This window comes from Anabrus simplex, chromosome 2, assembly GCF_040414725.1.
Source record: "Anabrus simplex isolate iqAnaSimp1 chromosome 2, ASM4041472v1, whole genome shotgun sequence".
In the NCBI taxonomy this organism is placed as follows: domain Eukaryota; kingdom Metazoa; phylum Arthropoda; class Insecta; order Orthoptera; family Tettigoniidae; genus Anabrus; species Anabrus simplex.
The window spans coordinates 311,631,437-311,648,461 of NC_090266.1; the positions used below are offsets into that span (position 1 = coordinate 311,631,437).

The 17,025-nt window shown below is 39.7% G+C and overlaps 1 protein-coding gene across 15 annotated transcripts in view; it reads right to left on the minus strand.

The window, feature by feature from the left end:
• Pur-alpha (Purine-rich binding protein-alpha) overlaps window positions 1–17,025 on the minus strand; it is an 876,587-nt gene that overhangs the window by 522,910 nt on the left and 336,652 nt on the right. For 11 of the 15 annotated variants that reach the window (XR_010859261.2, XR_010859258.2, XR_010859260.2 and 8 more), the window contains one exon: window positions 9,571–9,778. The exons of the other annotated variants lie outside the window; for them this stretch is intronic. The gene's annotated coding sequence lies outside the window, so the exon portion shown is untranslated. Of the gene's footprint in view, window positions 1–9,570; window positions 9,779–17,025 lie in introns of those variants that run through there. 15 annotated transcript variants of the gene reach the window in all.

Below are 17,025 nucleotides of genomic sequence, written 5' to 3' on the forward strand. Positions count from 1 at the left end.
CATTCCCGACACGGTTGTTGTTGATGATGATGATGATGATGATGATGATGCTTGCTGTTTAAAGGGCCTAACATCTAGGTCATCGGCCCCTAATGGTGCGAAATGAGACTAAATGGAATGACAAATTAAAAGTCCAAAATCCTCCACTGACCAGAATTCAAAACGTGAGGATAAAGAATGAATGGATGGATATGAATTTAAAACGAGTGGATCCCACACACGTCTCGCATTCACAGAAACTGACGTGAAATAATAGTATTACTGACCAAGGGACTGCGTCTATAGCATAATACTGAACCGATGATGCTTTTAGTACAAAGGGGTCCAAAATCAAAGTCATCGGCCCCACATAATTGTACTTATCGCTAGGAAAGTAGAACCATGGTATTTGTCATGCTGCGGTACTAATCAAAAGTAGCGTACACTCGCGGTATTCCACACATTATGGTACTACTCACAGGTAATGAAATTCGCACATGTAATACAGACCTACAGGGTTTCACACATTATGGCGCCATTTACAGGCAACGCAAACCTATGGTGTTCATCACGTAAGTGTACTAACCACAGGGACTCGCACTATCCCTTGGTGTTCCTCATATAGTGGGTACTAATCATAGCCAAGCCAGAACCATGGTGTCACTCATCCCATGGTATCGCTCATATAGTGCTACCAATCACAGGTCCTGTAAAAGCTGGCAACGTACTCTTTTGCTACTAAGCACAAACCTATTTGGTACCGAACATAATGGTACTACATGCAAGTAAAAGCGACCCATGGTGTTCCCGCGTAGTGGTACTAATCACAAGTAGTTTCATGGTTGTAATACTATCATCCCTTGGTCGCCCCTTTTAGTCGCCTCTTACAACAGGCAGGGGATACCGTGGGTGTATTCTTCGTCTGAGTCCCCCACCCACAGGCGGTTGTGTGTTTGGTCCGCGAGAGGTATTTTATTTTCCTCTCAAGTCCGCCGGCAAGCCGGTTAGGACCCCTCTATCCGACACCTGGGAGTTTCACCTCTCCCCCTGCTATGCCAGCGTAGGTGGTTTGTGGCCTGACACGGTTGAAACTGGAAAAAGGCTGTGGATTTTCATTTTCATGACAGAAGGAATACCACTTCCATAATGAATGGCAAAGGAGGACCCAGTGATGAAATTTGACAATGTGACACAGAGAGACTGGGAAACCTATGTAAAACACTCAAAAGGGCCATAACAACACATTATGAAACAAATTGGACCTGGCTAAATATTACATATCTAGTATTATATATATGTGCAAAACTCTAATAGCAAAGAATACTAAAGGACCTGAATATGACAGTGATAGCTATTACAATTGATTTTCTCGACATATTTCTGTATTCTTACTAAAACAACAATACTGTAAGACATACTACTGGGGTATGTTTGATAATATGGTCTTTGCATGTTTTTTGCACCAAAATGGGCTAGTGGAATGAGCTGTTGACCTAGTACTGCTTTTTATAAGTCATTGACTGTGACTAAAGCAACTTCCCCGTTGGACCAAGTAAAGTGGGAGGTGTAGGGTACGTCGAAGATACAACTAGAATTGGTATTAGAAGGTAAGAGAAACAGAAAGAGATTTACGAGACAGAGGTTAAACTCGACATCAACAGTTTCAAGGAAAGGTGTAAGAAGCAGAAAAGCCCATATTAGATATAAATAAAGAAGAGTGAAATATTCAGTTTATACAGATACTTGCAGGCCCCACGGTCTAGAGGTAGCATGACAACTTCTTACTTGGATGGCCTCGTTTCAATTCACAGCCAGATGAGAGAATTTTACATGGATACGAGAGCTGGTTCGGGGTCTACTCAGGCTATGTGATTGCAATTTAGGAGCTATCCACCGGTGAGATGACTGCCCTGGCCTAGAAAGCCAAGAATAATGGCTGAGGGGATTTGTCACACCAACCACGTGGAATGCCTAATCTGCAGGACTTCAGCCTGAGCAACAGTCACTTGGTAGGCTAAGGCCCATCAGGGCTGTAGCGACACGAGGGGGGTATACATTGAGTGGCCGAAAGTCACAAGAAGAGGTGTCCCATTAGAAAATGTGCTGTGTACGACCCCTGAGCATTGCGGCTAACTGCGCCGTAGCTGATCAGTCTGTTGCAGGCAGACACCAGTGTTCTGAAGATGGCAACACATCCCGAGTTAACTGACTTGGAACGTGAGATGATCATCGGCACATGGGTCATAGCATTGCAGAGATTACATGCAAATTCGGGTTTCCAAGGTCAACAGTGTTGAGGGTGGATCTTCAATATTGCAGAGAGAATGTTACCACCCACGTAAATGACCGCACGGGAAGACCACAGGTGGAAAATTCTAAATTCCCATGGAGGTAATTAGATATTTTTCACCAATAGACCATGTCAAAAATGTCAAAAACATATCAGATATAAGGCTTTTCTGGCGTTTGCTCTATTAACCAGCGTTTCGTCTTAGGTCTGACACTAGACTCATCAGGGTGGGATGTGTCAGACCCTACCCACTGATTTTATTATTTATTATTAGAAAGCTCTTAGGCCGTATACAATGTATATGCGTATAAGAAAATTGAATGTTTAGTGGTATGTATAGAAATACGTAACGGAAAAGTAGGAGGATAACTAGTTAGGATACACAGTTATGCAGATATTTACAGAATACGATAACAAAATGATGAATGTACAACAAAAAGAACATATTTGCATCGTATCGTAGTGGACCAAGAGTTCATATAGTCCATAGGGCGATGTCAATGCATTGACAACATAAGCACTGTACTAGTCAAGTTCACAACATAGCGAGTAGGAAATGAACAGAACGTGCACTGACAATTGCTACAAATAACAGACGAAATTGCAAAAATAATGGAAAGACAACACTGAATATAAAGAATATGGAATAGAATTCAGTAGAATAACATTCACGAACACCAATTGCTAGCCTAAGCAAGTCCACATAACGTGAATAAAAAACATGCCGGAGGTAGAATGTTAATCGGCACGAATAAGTGCACTGAGAAAAACAAACAGAAATTAGAATCACATACACCCCAGCGTCAGTGGGTAGGGTCCGACACATCCCACTCTGATGAGTCTAGTGTCAGACCTAAGACGAAACGCTGGTTAATAGAGCAAACACCTGAAAAGCCTTACATCTGATATGTTTTTGACATTTTTGACATGCTCTATTCGTGAAAAATGTCTAATTCCCTCCATGAGAATTTAGAATTTTCAATTTAGAATTGCTAGGCGGCCAATAATTCCACTGTGGAGATTTATCTCCTGTATGCAGTTATCAGACTGTGCCTCTTATAAGGGCTTCTGATAAGTTCACCTGCATACACCCCAGCGTCAGTGGGTAGGGTCCGACACATCCCACTCTGGTGAGTCTAGTGTCAGACCTAAGACAAAACGCTGGTTAATAAAGCAAACGCTTGAAAAGCCTTACATCTGATATGTTTCTGACATTTAAGACAACAGGTGTTTAACAAACGGACACCACGTTGCTTTTGCAGAAAAATACTGGGCGCTCGACAGGCTACTGTAAGTCAGATCACCGCCCAGTTGAATCTTGGGAGTCAGGACCCCATTTCTACCAGGACTGTAAGGAGGCACCTGCATCGCATAGGCTTTACCAGTCAATGACCAACTCGGGTCCCTTTGCTGACACCTTGACACAAAGCTCAACAACGTGCATGGGCCCACGAACATCGGCAATGGACCATGGAACAGTGGTGGCGTGTGGTATGGTCTGATGAATCCCGGTTCCAATAGTACAGAGTTAACGGGTACATGGGTGTGTGGCGTATGTCCCATAAAGCTATAGATCCTGTGTGACAAGAAGGTTGCGTCCTGGCTGGAGGTGGCTCAGTTCAGGTCTGAGCAGAATTCTCATGGTCACAATTAGGCCCCATTGTCCGGCTGCAGGGAGCGTTGACAGGTGCATGTTATGTGGACATTCTTTCAGACCATCCCTTCCTGACCCTAGAGTACCTCGATGATGATGGTTGTTATTTAAAGGAGCCTAACATCTTAGTCATCGGCCCATAATGGTACGAAATGTAATGACAATTTAACCCCTAATGGTACGAAATGTAATGACAATTTAAAAGTCCAAAATCCTCCACTGACCAGAATTCAAAACGTGAGGATGAAGAATGAATGGATGGATATGAATTTAAAACAATCAGTGGATCCGACCCGCAATGCCCCACATTCCCAGAAACTAGCATTAAACAATAGTATTACTGACCATGGGACTGCTTCTAAAGCACAATACTGAATCAATGATGCTTGTAGTCTAAAGGGATCCAAATTATAGGTCATCAGCCCCTCATAATGGTACTTATCACTAGGAAAGTAGAACCATGGTATTTGTCATGTTGCGGTACTAATCAAGAGTAGTGTAGACTCACGGTATTCCAAACATTATGGTACTACTCACAGGTAATGTAATGCGCACATGTAACGCAGACCTATGGTGTTTCTCACACTGCGGCGCCATTTACAGGCAACACAAAACCTATGGTTCCGCACATAAGTGTACTAACCACAGGGACTTGTATTATCCCATGGTGTTCCTCACATAGTGGGTACTAATCACAGGCAAAGTAGACCCATGGTGTTGCTCATATAATGGTACTAATCACAGGTACTGTAAAAACCCAGACGGAAGCACACACTGTCACTACTAATCACAAACCTATTGTGCCTCTTATGACAGGCAGGCGATATCGTGGATGTATTCTTCGTCTGAACCCCCCACCCACAGCGGGTACTATCTTGATGGAGAGGCAATGTTTCAACAGGACAATGCGCCATGTCACCGCTCTGTGGTGGCATGTAGGTGGTTGCAAGAGCACTCCAGCCATGCATTGGCTTTCCAGATCCCCAATCTTAATCCAATCCAGCATTTATGGGATGCTGTTGATGCTGGTGTACGCTTCATGAACCCTGTACCAACTACACAAGATCAATTGTGGGTAGCAGTGCAAGATGCGTGGGTCCAGATCCCTCCAGAACAATTCCAACACCTTGTAGAGAGGATGCCTCGCCGTATTGCTGCCGTTTTTAGGACTCGCGGAGGAGCAACACTTATTAACATCACATTCAGGGTCTTCTAGTAATGGGGAGAAGCAGTTCATCTCTGGGAACTAGTTCATTCACTCTCGCTCCAAGAAAGAACTACTTCACGAACTACTTCGCGAGCTTTCCACGAGGAAGTACACAAAGTGGACAAACAGGTAGCATGCAGGTGCACTTCTCTCTAACATTCGTAGATGCTACAGAGATGAACATTCCTGTTACTGGTAATGTCAGTTCGCACTCTCTCCCCCTGCCCCCAAACCTTCTGGAATGTAAGTGTAGGAAAAATAATATTTCTCTTCGAAGATAATAAAAATTTCTGTTAGATATTGTCGACAGTTTTATACTTGATAATGAGATGTTTTAAACGCTGATCTATTATCGCAAGAGAACCCTTTTCTTGATGGTGATTTCATCGCCTGACTGAAACTTCTTTTTCTCGCTGGTGGCGCTAAACGTCAGGCCCCAACCCTCGTGGGCCTTTGTTTGTATACTGCTTTTGGAGATAAAGTTTGTGAAGTAGTGCTGTAATTTACGGAAGTTTCTGTTAGTGATAATGATTGTTTTGCGTGTGGAATTCATTTTATTCTCGTAGTGCATTAGTGTTGGAATTAGGTGTAGGCTACATTTTATTAGTTCAGTAGTAAGTGCAGTAGTTTTATATCCTGTACATAGGTTAGCCATATTACTTTCCTCAATTTCATTCATATTGTTTTCGCAGTAACAGATAACATACACTATTAGGTTATATCCTAGTTTATACTTGGTCAAGCATTCCTTATGGCTACTCCTTCCAAAAAAAGTAGCCAATTTTGGGGCTACTTTACTGATCTAGGCAATAATAAGGCAAAGTGTAAATTTTGCTCTAAAGTGATATCCTACAAAGGAGGGAACATTTTTAATTTAAATCGTCATGTCCGAACAGTCCATCCCACCGTGTCATTGTCTGCTCAACGTTTGGCCCCTCCGCGCCCAGAGTCTCCGGACGATCCAAATGCTCATCAGGCAACCTCCTCATCTTCGGACTCTTCAAGTACCATCACTCCTACAAGCATAACATCAATAATGGCTACGACAATGGCAACAACAACAACAACACCGCCACATGTGACTCTTGGAAACAGTGCTATTTCTGCATATTTTCCCAAGCCCCTCTCTAACAGAAGAAGTCAGGAACTCTATTTTTTGCTACTGAAACTAATAGTGAACAATTATTTACCATTTCAGATAGTAGAGAGTGAGGACCTGCAGAGGTTCATTTCTAAATTAAATAGTGCCTACAAAATGCAGAGTCGTAAGAATTTAAGTAATACACTACTCCCCAAGTTGTACACTATGACAAAAGAAAAAGTGAGCAAAGATGTGCAGTCAGCAATTTATGTTGCAGTCACCACGGACAGCTGGACATCTTCCAACGAGAGCTATGTTTCAGCGACGTGCCACTATTTAGATGCCGACCTCAAACTGAACTCTTCATTGCTGGAGTGCATTAAGTACGACCAACATCATACAGCAGCCAACTTAGCTGATAATTTAAGAAGAGTCTCTGAGGAGTGGGGAACTGAAAAGAAAATTGTTGCAGTTGTCACTAACAACGCGCCTAATGTTGTAGCCGCTGTGCGACTAACAGGGTGGAAACACATCCCCTGCTTCGCGCATACGCTGAACTTAATTGCTCAGTGTGGTCTTCAGGTAATAAAAGATCTGCTGAGTAAGGTGAAGTCCCCAAGCTTGTGAGAAACTGAAGGCTATGCAGAAACAACTCGGAGAGGCAAGTCTTCGCTTGAAGCAGGATGTGGTCACCAGGTGGAACTCCACATATAATATGTTAAGAGAGAATTAAATCAGTAAAAAAATCTTTAATGTCCGTGATGGCCATCAACTACCCCGAACTTCAAAATCTGTCAAACGAGGACATCACTGTTATTCAGCAGGTTTGTGAATTATTGAAAGCATTCAGAAATTAGCAGTGAGAAGCAGGTCACGCTCTCTAAAATCCTACTTATGCAACGGGGTCTCAAGAAATGGTGCAGTTGTTTCAGCAACAATCCAGTTGTCGACAACCAAGTGAGACTGATGGCGGACAGTCTCATGGAAGTGTTAGACAAACGATTTAGAGGGGGTGAGGAAAACAATTTATTTTCTCAGGCCACACTTCTCGACCCACGATTCAAAAAACTAGGGTTTTCTGAAGTTAGGTGTTTTGAACGGGCAAAGCAATCGCTCATTGCTTACTGCGAAAAGCACCGGCCTTCAGCAAATACGTCACCAGTTTTACCAGAGCAAGTACCGGTAAACCAAGTCACAGGCTCTTCCACTTGGGACGATTTCGACGATAGTGCGTTGAAATTGGTTGGTCACTCAAACCCTGCAACTGCAGCAATTGTTGAGGTGGATAAATACCTCCAAGAACCCCTTCTATCATGACATTAAAATCCCTTGTACTGGTGGCCAGAAAGGTGCCGAGTGTAACCAACCCTGTTCGCAATGGCAAAATCCTGATTGTGCGTTGTCGCTACGTCTGTTCCATCGGAAAGAATTTTTTCGAAGGTCGAGCAGACAATTCTTATTAAATAATAAACTTCCTATGATATAAGCTAGGAGAATAGTAATTATCAATAAAATAAAAAGTGTATGATCATGAAAAAAAATTAATTGTTCTATTAAAGGGGAGGCACTGTTTTGTAGATTGAAATTCGATCAGGTTGCCATGTTCTAATAAAAGGATAAACTTTATATGTAGAGCTTAAATCTACTGCACTACTCTGCCATATTAGAAGTAAGTTAGTACATGGAACCCAATTAACTTACAGCCCAGCCTTGCTTTGAGTTTTAGGATTTGTTTTCCTCTTCACTATCTGTGGATTAACAGGAGTAGTATTAGCTAATTCCTCGATTGATATTACTTTACATTATACATACTATGTTGTTGCCCATTTCCACTATGTTCGAGACAAGCGGACTCGACTTACTGGGCAAAATGTTGAACAGATGTTGTTCTTAAACTCAACTTTGTAACATTTCATTAAGACAATGTGTTCCCAAACGGGATGATTGTGTAAATAATTCTAGGTTTAATTTTGCGTGTATGTGTGTGTGCTTAAATACTGTGCAATACCAGTTTACTGCTGTGAATAATAACATAACGGTACTGCTTCACAATGAACTACCGGAGTCATGGGAGTCACCACTTAAGACAGGTAAGATTTTCCCTTAAGAGCTAAGTTATCTATTACAGGTCAGTTTTCGCTGAACTATGAAGTAACTAACCTTTTTGTATTACTTGAGAGTTCTAAGAAACGTTCGTTATCATTATTTACAGTTCATGAGTGAGCTGTGATATGTTTGTTCTCCTGAAGCTTCCTGCTGCTATAGTTTCGCGAAGTAGTTCCGTAAACAGTCCATTCACTTCGTTCGTAAAGTCCTTTGGTCTCTATATGCAGTTCGCGAAGTAGTTCTCGAGGGACAAGTAAACACGTCACAGTTCATTTGTGATGTTCTTTGGTCTGTATATACAGTTCGTGAAGTAGTTCTCGAGAGATGAGTAAACACTTCACAGTTCGTGGGAGTGAAGTAGTTCCCGAGAACTAGTTCGCTCGCGAACTACCCATCTCCAGTGTCTTCCTATAACTTGTGGCCACTCAGTGTACATAGACACTTTCTAATTGAATGCTGAAACGTGGAAGCCTCTATAATGAAAAATAATAATACTTTAGTGATTGCAGTGATGATAATGATGACGCACTGGTTTCACATCCACTGATCGAGTTGGCTGTACGGTTAGGGTCATGGAGCTCTGAACTTGCTTTCAGTGGGTGGTGGGTTCAAATCCCACCGTTCACAGCCCTGAAGATGGTTTTCCATGGTTTCCCTTTTCCACACCAGGCTGTACTTTAGTTAAGGCTATGGCCGCTACTTTCAAAATCCTATCCCTTACCCATCCTTGTGTTGCTGAAAACCTTTGAAGTGTTAGTGCAAAATTAAACCACTAGCAAGTCAATGTGTCATGTGCCACTAACTACTTCTACAGTTTTCGTAGACGATGAGCCAGAATTATGTCACACAGGAGTTCCTTTACGTGCCAGTAAATCTAAAAACGCAATGCTTAAGTACTTGAGCGCCTTCAAATACCACAGGACTGAGCCAGCATCAAACCGCCAACCTGAGCTCAGAATGCTGGTGCTCTAACTGTCTGATCTGTTCACCCTGCCTATAATGAAAATAAATTTCTATTTGTACACATTTACATACTCACTCAACATTAATATTTTGATCATACTTTGAAAGCATGTAAATTCAAAATTAGAGCTGACTATATTGACACTATACATGATAATTAAAATAATGGGGAAAAAAAAAAAAAAAGTAATTCATGTTTATCTGTTCACACTAGATATACAGTACATACTTACTAAATTCCTTAGTACAGTGAGGAGGTAAATAATTAAGCATCTGTCAATACTGTATATAGAAAATTTATTTTCAATTACAGAAATAACTACAATTTTTTTATTTTTTGAGCCAGGAATTCCTCTCCATACATAGAAACGTATAAAATACTAAATGTCAAATTCTTAATGTAACATAATTGTAAACTATGCACAAGAAGTATGCTCAAAATCTCTGGAAGAACTGAGCCACCACGAACACCTCCAAATTCTTCCCATCAGATGAAACCTGAAAATAAACAAGCAGCAAATATAGACACATAAGAGACTTAATTTTTTTAATATATAAATATATATAGCTCTTAGTTGGGAGCAGGGAAGTACACGAGAACGCAGAGATGATATATCTACCAGAAGAAAAGAAATGCTTTGAATTATTTTAAAAATATTCCATATGCACATTCTAGTGTGTGCGCGCATCTGCACGCTAGAATGCTTTGAAATTTTTAAAATATCAATACTGGTAACATTTTTTAGGCTTAAGCAATGTTTTACATTACAACAAATGAATTTTTGTTTTGTACTGAATTACAATTCTTAGATAAAAATATATATTCCACAAGGACACTTTGAATATATCATACATCCACCTATTCAATACCGCACACAACTATTCAGTTATAATAATAGTCGATTTAATGTTAAATTAGGACATGTTTCGATCCTTGTATGGACCATCTTCAGCTCTGGCGAGCTGAACATGTCCTCGGACACTCCCGGCACTAAAAGCCATACACTATTTCATTTCATGGAGTTAACACTAGAGTTCTGGCACAGGGCTACCTCCAGATCTTAGAGCTGAGCTAGGGCTACCTCCATGTCTCGTAGCTGTGCTAGGACTACTGAACAAGATGCCCACTATTTATTTCTCTTATGGGACTAAATGTAGGGAGACGACACAGGGGTCAAACAATAAACCATAACTGCTCTGCTCTGCTCATCTCTCTTTGAGTTGATGAATGAATCTCAGTTTTACGGACAGCTGTTCTTCGCTGTTTATAATTTCACCCATTTTATGCTAGTATTAAGATTGAATGTCGTCCTTCGTTGAGAAAATGTGTAGAAGGTACAGTTTTATGGCTGACTATATTTCTGTATTTGGAATTATACATGAAGTTCTAAGTTTTACAGTTATATGTCCTTCTCTATTTGCGTTTATTAACCTAACAAGTAGGAACTTCCAACTTCCACTTCCGCCTCTACCTCCATCAATACCTCTATTATCTCTTCCTCTTCTACCACTGCCTCTACCTTTACTTCCTCTTCTGGCTCATCTTCCTCCCCCTCTTTCTTTTAAAAGTAGGAAAGATCACAATATGAAGATGAAGTTGGAATTCAAGAGGACAAATTCTGGCAAATATTCATTTATAGGAAGGGGAGTTAGGGATTGGAATAACTTACCAAAGGAGATGTTCAATAAATTTCCAATTTCTTTGAAATCATTTAAGAAAAGGCTAGGAAAACAACAGATAGGGAATCTGCCACCTGGGCGACTGCCCTAAATGCAGATCAGTATTCATTGATAACATCAAAGGTGCAAATTAAAATTAAAAGAGTACAAAGACATTAAAATCAAAAATCAAATATACAAATTCATTTAAAACATCTTCTAAATACACCAGGTTGCATTTAAAAAGAGGATAAAAACCAATTCTTTTGGTGTTCACCAAAAAAGCAAAATTAACCCTTAATCGGGCGCGTAGGGGTCTAAACGACCGACCTCTAAAAGTTTTGGTCAGGGAATTCGTCTGAAAGTCAGCTATGCCCCCCTCCTCCAGACTATCTCCCCCAAGAGATCATCTAGCCACCTGATAGGGTGGCCCCTCCTCAGACACCCTGTAGACAGGAAAGTAGATGTTCGAGTAAGTCGGCGGTCTTTTACACTGATGCGCCCGTTAGTGTAACTTGTGCCTCGGTCATTGTGACAAGTACGCGCCCGGCTGTTTTTTACTACATTCGTTTAGTTTCGTGTGCATATACATCTCAATATGGATCCTGCTGAAGAGGAAGGGATCCGATTACTGATAGTGTGTGTTGAAAAGGAAGAAAGTGAAAGAATAACTGCATTTGTGAAAGACAAGAGACAAAGCAGTAGGATGCCTATTGGAAGAAGTTGACGAGGCAGCAGAAGATACTTCCAGACAGCAGCAACAAAGTGATGATGATGGTGAAACCGACAATCTTCAGGTTACTGACCGTGATACAAATAGTGAGCTATCTGGTGATGACGGATGCGGTGCTGGTGTTTCTGAAGTGAATTTGACAGGCAAGGGCGGTAAGACAGAATGGTGTGCGCACCCAACATTCGCAAGGACTGGTCGTGGACCTGGTCATAATATTGTAACATGCCTTACAAGGCCTAAAGGTTTAGCCAGGAATGTTAAAACTCCAATTGAAACTTGGGAGCTATTTTTTCCAGACGATATTGTACAAAAGATTGTCGACTATACAAATATTTGGTTAAAACAATGACAATAATTCTTCAGTGTGTTCACATAAAGAAAATAGTACAAAATTGAACTTAAATATGAACTCAAATATACGTAAAATATTGTATAACACAAAGGTGGTTGTTATGCTGTAAAATAAGAAGTTTTTATCATTTGAAATACAAATATTTCTGAAAAAACAGTGTTGTAATTTATGATTATTTATGCAGAAATATTACAGTGACAATGGATGAAGGGGAGGATAAATATATATCTAGTTCGGACAGCTTCCATTTTACAAACCAGAAAAAATAAATAGAACGGAAAGTTATTTTTCAAAGCTTTCAAAATTTATTTGTAAATCAACTCAATTTTCAACAAGTTTTTATTTTTCTAATGCGGTCATTGAGTACGTAAAAATGTTTTAAATATTATCTAAATAAAAGTAAACTTACTTGCAACAGTATTAAACTTCAACATTTTAATTAGATTCCAAGGCCGTACAATAAATTATGAAAATAATCGCTGCGGTCAAAAAGACCATGCGCGCTCGAGAGCGTTCGACGGAAGAGCGCGCCCGATTGAGGGTTAACATACATACGTACATTATCATTATAGACCGTTATGCCTTTCAGAATTCAGTCTGCATGCCTCTGTGAATTTACTAAGCGTTGCCGCAATCCTCTATTTGCAACTAGTGCTGTGGCCTCCTTTAGTTCTATACCTCTTATCTTTAAATCGTTAGAAACCGAGTCTAACCATCATTGTCTTGGTCTCCCTCTACTTCCTTACCCGCCATAACAGAGTCCATTATTCTCCTAGGTAACCTATCCTCCTCCATTCGCCTCACATGACCCCACCACCGAAGCCTGTACAGACAAAATTAAAACTAAAACACACTGACATATTTAGAACATCCTATAAAATTCATACTGTATGCATCTAAAAAGAGGATTTAATAACTGATAATTTTGATGTTCTCTAAAAAGCAGTAGGATCAATGGTGAAGAAACAGAGGCTAAAATGTGTCTTTGTTTAGACAAATATAATGGTCATTATGTAATGCTACAAGCTGGGTTTCCAATTAATGAAAATCCACAGTCTGTTTCCAGTCATTCAATCGGGTCAGAAATGGGTTTCCAATATGGAACAAAATTATGAGAACCTTGTTTGAAAAGTACAAATAAATTTATAACAGCAATCTGAAAAGAGGAAAGAAAATGAATGGAATATAATTTCAAAAGGGGGTTAATAATTGATTAAAACTGCTCATTGATTATCTGCCTGCCTTGAAGCATATACACTCAAGTGTTGTAGACATCTGTATCTGTGAGTGTAGGCATGTGATTGCCTCGTGACAATCCCATCGGGGGTGAGTGGAGGTGTGGGGGAGGGATGACACTGATGGGGACGAAAGAAAACTGACTACACTTATCTTTCTAGACTTCAAAAGTGTGTTTGACACTGTAAATATAGACACATTGTTAGCCAGGTTACAAAAACTTCACATGGCTCATTCTGCTATTCAGCTCTTGGGCTCATACTTCAAAAATAAACTACAGCGAGTTGTTATTTATTTCTTTATTTATTTATTTATTTATTTATTTATTTATTGCCGGTTTACAACAGGGTAGAAAACCCCAATTATAGTAAACCTAAAATACTTTAAAGTACTTATTAAATTACATTGACTAAGTCTTCGATGTTAATAACTAAAAATACAATTCTTAATAACTAAATTATTCATTCAATTACATTGATAAAAGTCTTATACCTTAATAACTAAAAATACAATTCTTAGTAACTATATTATTCATTCAATTATTCGGTACCTACAATAACTTTCTGACAGCTTTCAGTGGGATGTTAATTCTTTGTGTTGTGGCAGTGTAGCTGCAAAACGTTTTATGAATACAGATATTGACATGTCGAAGTCCAAGTTTTGTCTATATTAACAGCTTCATTATAGTTGCTACATAACCTATGAGTGGTGAATGGTTGTGGGCGGCCATCAGAGCTCTTTCAGTCCTAAACGTACTGCCTTCTCTTGAGTGCAGCGAGGTATGCGAAAATTCAGTAGGGACAGTAAATACATTTCATCTATTTTATTGTATACTCTTTCGATTAACTTAATATATTTATCAAACCTTGGATTCCATACAACGCTAGCATATTCCAATTTAGTTCGTACAAAGGCATTATAGAGCATTATGATTGAATTTGTCTTCCTGACCAGTTTTGTGTTTCGTATAACAAATCTCAACACCCGGTAGGCCTCACCTGTCACCCTGTTTACAAGAGCTGTGAAAGGAAGACCCTTGTCAAGCCGGACGCCAGAGTCACTGACTTGGTCAACTTCCTGCAGGGTGTTTGGACCCAGCTTGTATGGAAAGATAGCTTTATTCTTTTTCGGGCGAATGACAGTTATACATTTTGAGACGTTAAATTTCAGTTTGTTCATATGACTCCATATCGGAATACCATCAAGATCTTATTGTAGTAAGAGGCAGTCTTGTGTTGAGCTAACTGGTCTGAATATTTTGAAGTCATCGGCATAAAGGAGACAATTGGAATTTCTTACATATTTAGGCAAATCATTTATGAAATCAAAAAAATAATTGGGCCCAGGTTTGAACCCTGAACGATTCATGAATTTACATTGTATTCCATAGAGGAATTTCCAAGATACGGATCATATTGTTTTCTATCAGATAGATAAGTACTAAAAAATTTGAGCATATCTCACGAGAAGCCAAATCTACTCAATTTATTTAACAATATATCATGATCCACGCTGTCAAATGCCTTTTCAAAATCTGTGAAAACAATGCCCATTCCCCCTCCCCATTATCTAATTGTTTCGATATATCTTGACACAGATTGACCAGATTTGTAACTGTAGATCTCCTAGATACAAACCCATGTTGGTGGTCAGATATTAGTGATCCAATGTGTAAGATAATTTTATCATGAATAACAAAGTCGAAAATTTTTGCAAAAGCTGACAGGATACACACTGGTCGATGGATTTTAATTAACAGCTGATCACCTGATTTTAGTATGGGGAAAACCCGAAACTTTTTCCAAACATCAGGAAAAGTTTGTGTTTTAAGAACAAGATTTGCTTTACCCCTATTTCAAGCAATCTGCTTTACTAACCTAGTTTTCTTTCTTTTTTAGGCTTCACTATCTATATTGAGCTGAAACAATTTTAATTTAAATTCAACCTCATTCAACCACCCAACTTAAGGCGTACCGGCTAAACACAAATATCAGATGTACTTTCCAACCATACATTATACTGGACCTTGACTTATATCTCCATTGATATTAACAGAAGTGTGGACATTAATAATTTTATTTCATCATCATATACAGTAGAGTCTCGCTCAACTGACCTTCGCTTATCCGACATTCCGTGTTATCCGTAGGCTTAATTTGAACTTTAGGTGGAGGCAATTCTGGGACACCCAGTGTGGAGGGTGCGACCGTGGGACAAGCACTGGCAGTCATGTGGTAGGACTGGGTTTTCATCAAGGACAGGTGCGGAAATTTACTTTAAACAAATAAATAACATGTTGTAAAAATCTTATATGACATACTTAGTATTGAATAGGTTGAACTTTTCCTCAAATCCAATTGTGAAAATATAATGGCTTCCTAAGAATTTCCGCACACCCCTTTATGATATATGGAGGTATCTGACCTGCAGATGACTTCAGCTTTAATTTTCTCAATGCTCTGTCAATATCTTCCATTGCTATTTTATCAATGTGTAAAGTTTCTGAGTCACTAGTTTTATCTGTGGGAATATCGTACAGAGCAGTGTGTTGAGAATAGACTGACTTGAAATATCTAGCAAACCCATCCACAGCTGATTCACCACTCTGCCTTGTCGGTACACTTTGTATCCAGTGCTACAGACCTCACTCTCATATATACTATCTTCAAGCCATGTTTCACCTAATATACACATATCTACATTACTAGATAATAAACTTTCATTAAAAGAGTCTAATTTGGTTCTCATTCCTCGCATATTCTGATAGTAAATATTTATGAAATTTTAGCTCACCCTCTACAGTTTTTCAAGGTTCTCGATACAATTAATGATCACTATTGGTAAACCCTGACTTTTCCGCATTTTAATAGTTCCATTTCTCACCCATAGGGAAGCGTACTGTTTCTCCCTCCTCTTCTGACGGGCAGCAGCTAGAAGCTTCCTCTTCTCCAGAACCAGACTTTGATTCACGTACACAATGGAGTCCCCAGGGAGTCCAATATGATCCGTACAGAGATTCCTCTTCACCCGGCAACGTTCGATGAATTTCTCCTTGTCGAAGAGCTGCACGAATTTCACCACAATTGCTCTATGTTCTTGGCTGGGTTGTTCAGGATGTCGATGGCACGCGTCAACCATCTCGTCCAGAGCTTTCCTAACCTGCTTTACAGTTTCTAGCACGTTTTCAGTCGCGCACTCAGGAACACCCTGTATTTTGAGTGTGTTCCTTCTGGAATACTGTTCTTCCTCTAAAAAACAGTTCTCCAGAGCCTTCAATTTGGCACGCATATTGATATTCTCCTGTGTTAAAAATTAAATTTTAGCCAAACACTGAGCTATATCACCCTGCTGTTTCTTCAGAAGGCTGGCCCTACCATCAAGTTTAGTGTGACACACTTCTAATGAATTGACTAGGTCTATTTCCCTCTGGTCCTGTACCGTTTTCATTTCCTTCATTTCTTCTCTAAACTTGTTAATAAGTTTGATCACATGAGCAATTGATGGAGATGTTTCTTTGTTGCAATGTTTACACGATTCATCACTCCTTCCATTGATACTGAAGCACTTCACGTGGTACCAGTTTTTATACGTTTCACACTGTACTTTGGCTCCTTTCCCTAGCTCCTTCTTACATTCCGCGCACAAGCCCATGGCGACTATGAGGTAGCTCCTTCACTTCTTTTCACAAATATAACGTAACTAACTTACCACTTTTCAATATTTATACTTCTGACAATCTTCAAAACCCACCAGGTTTTGAAACAG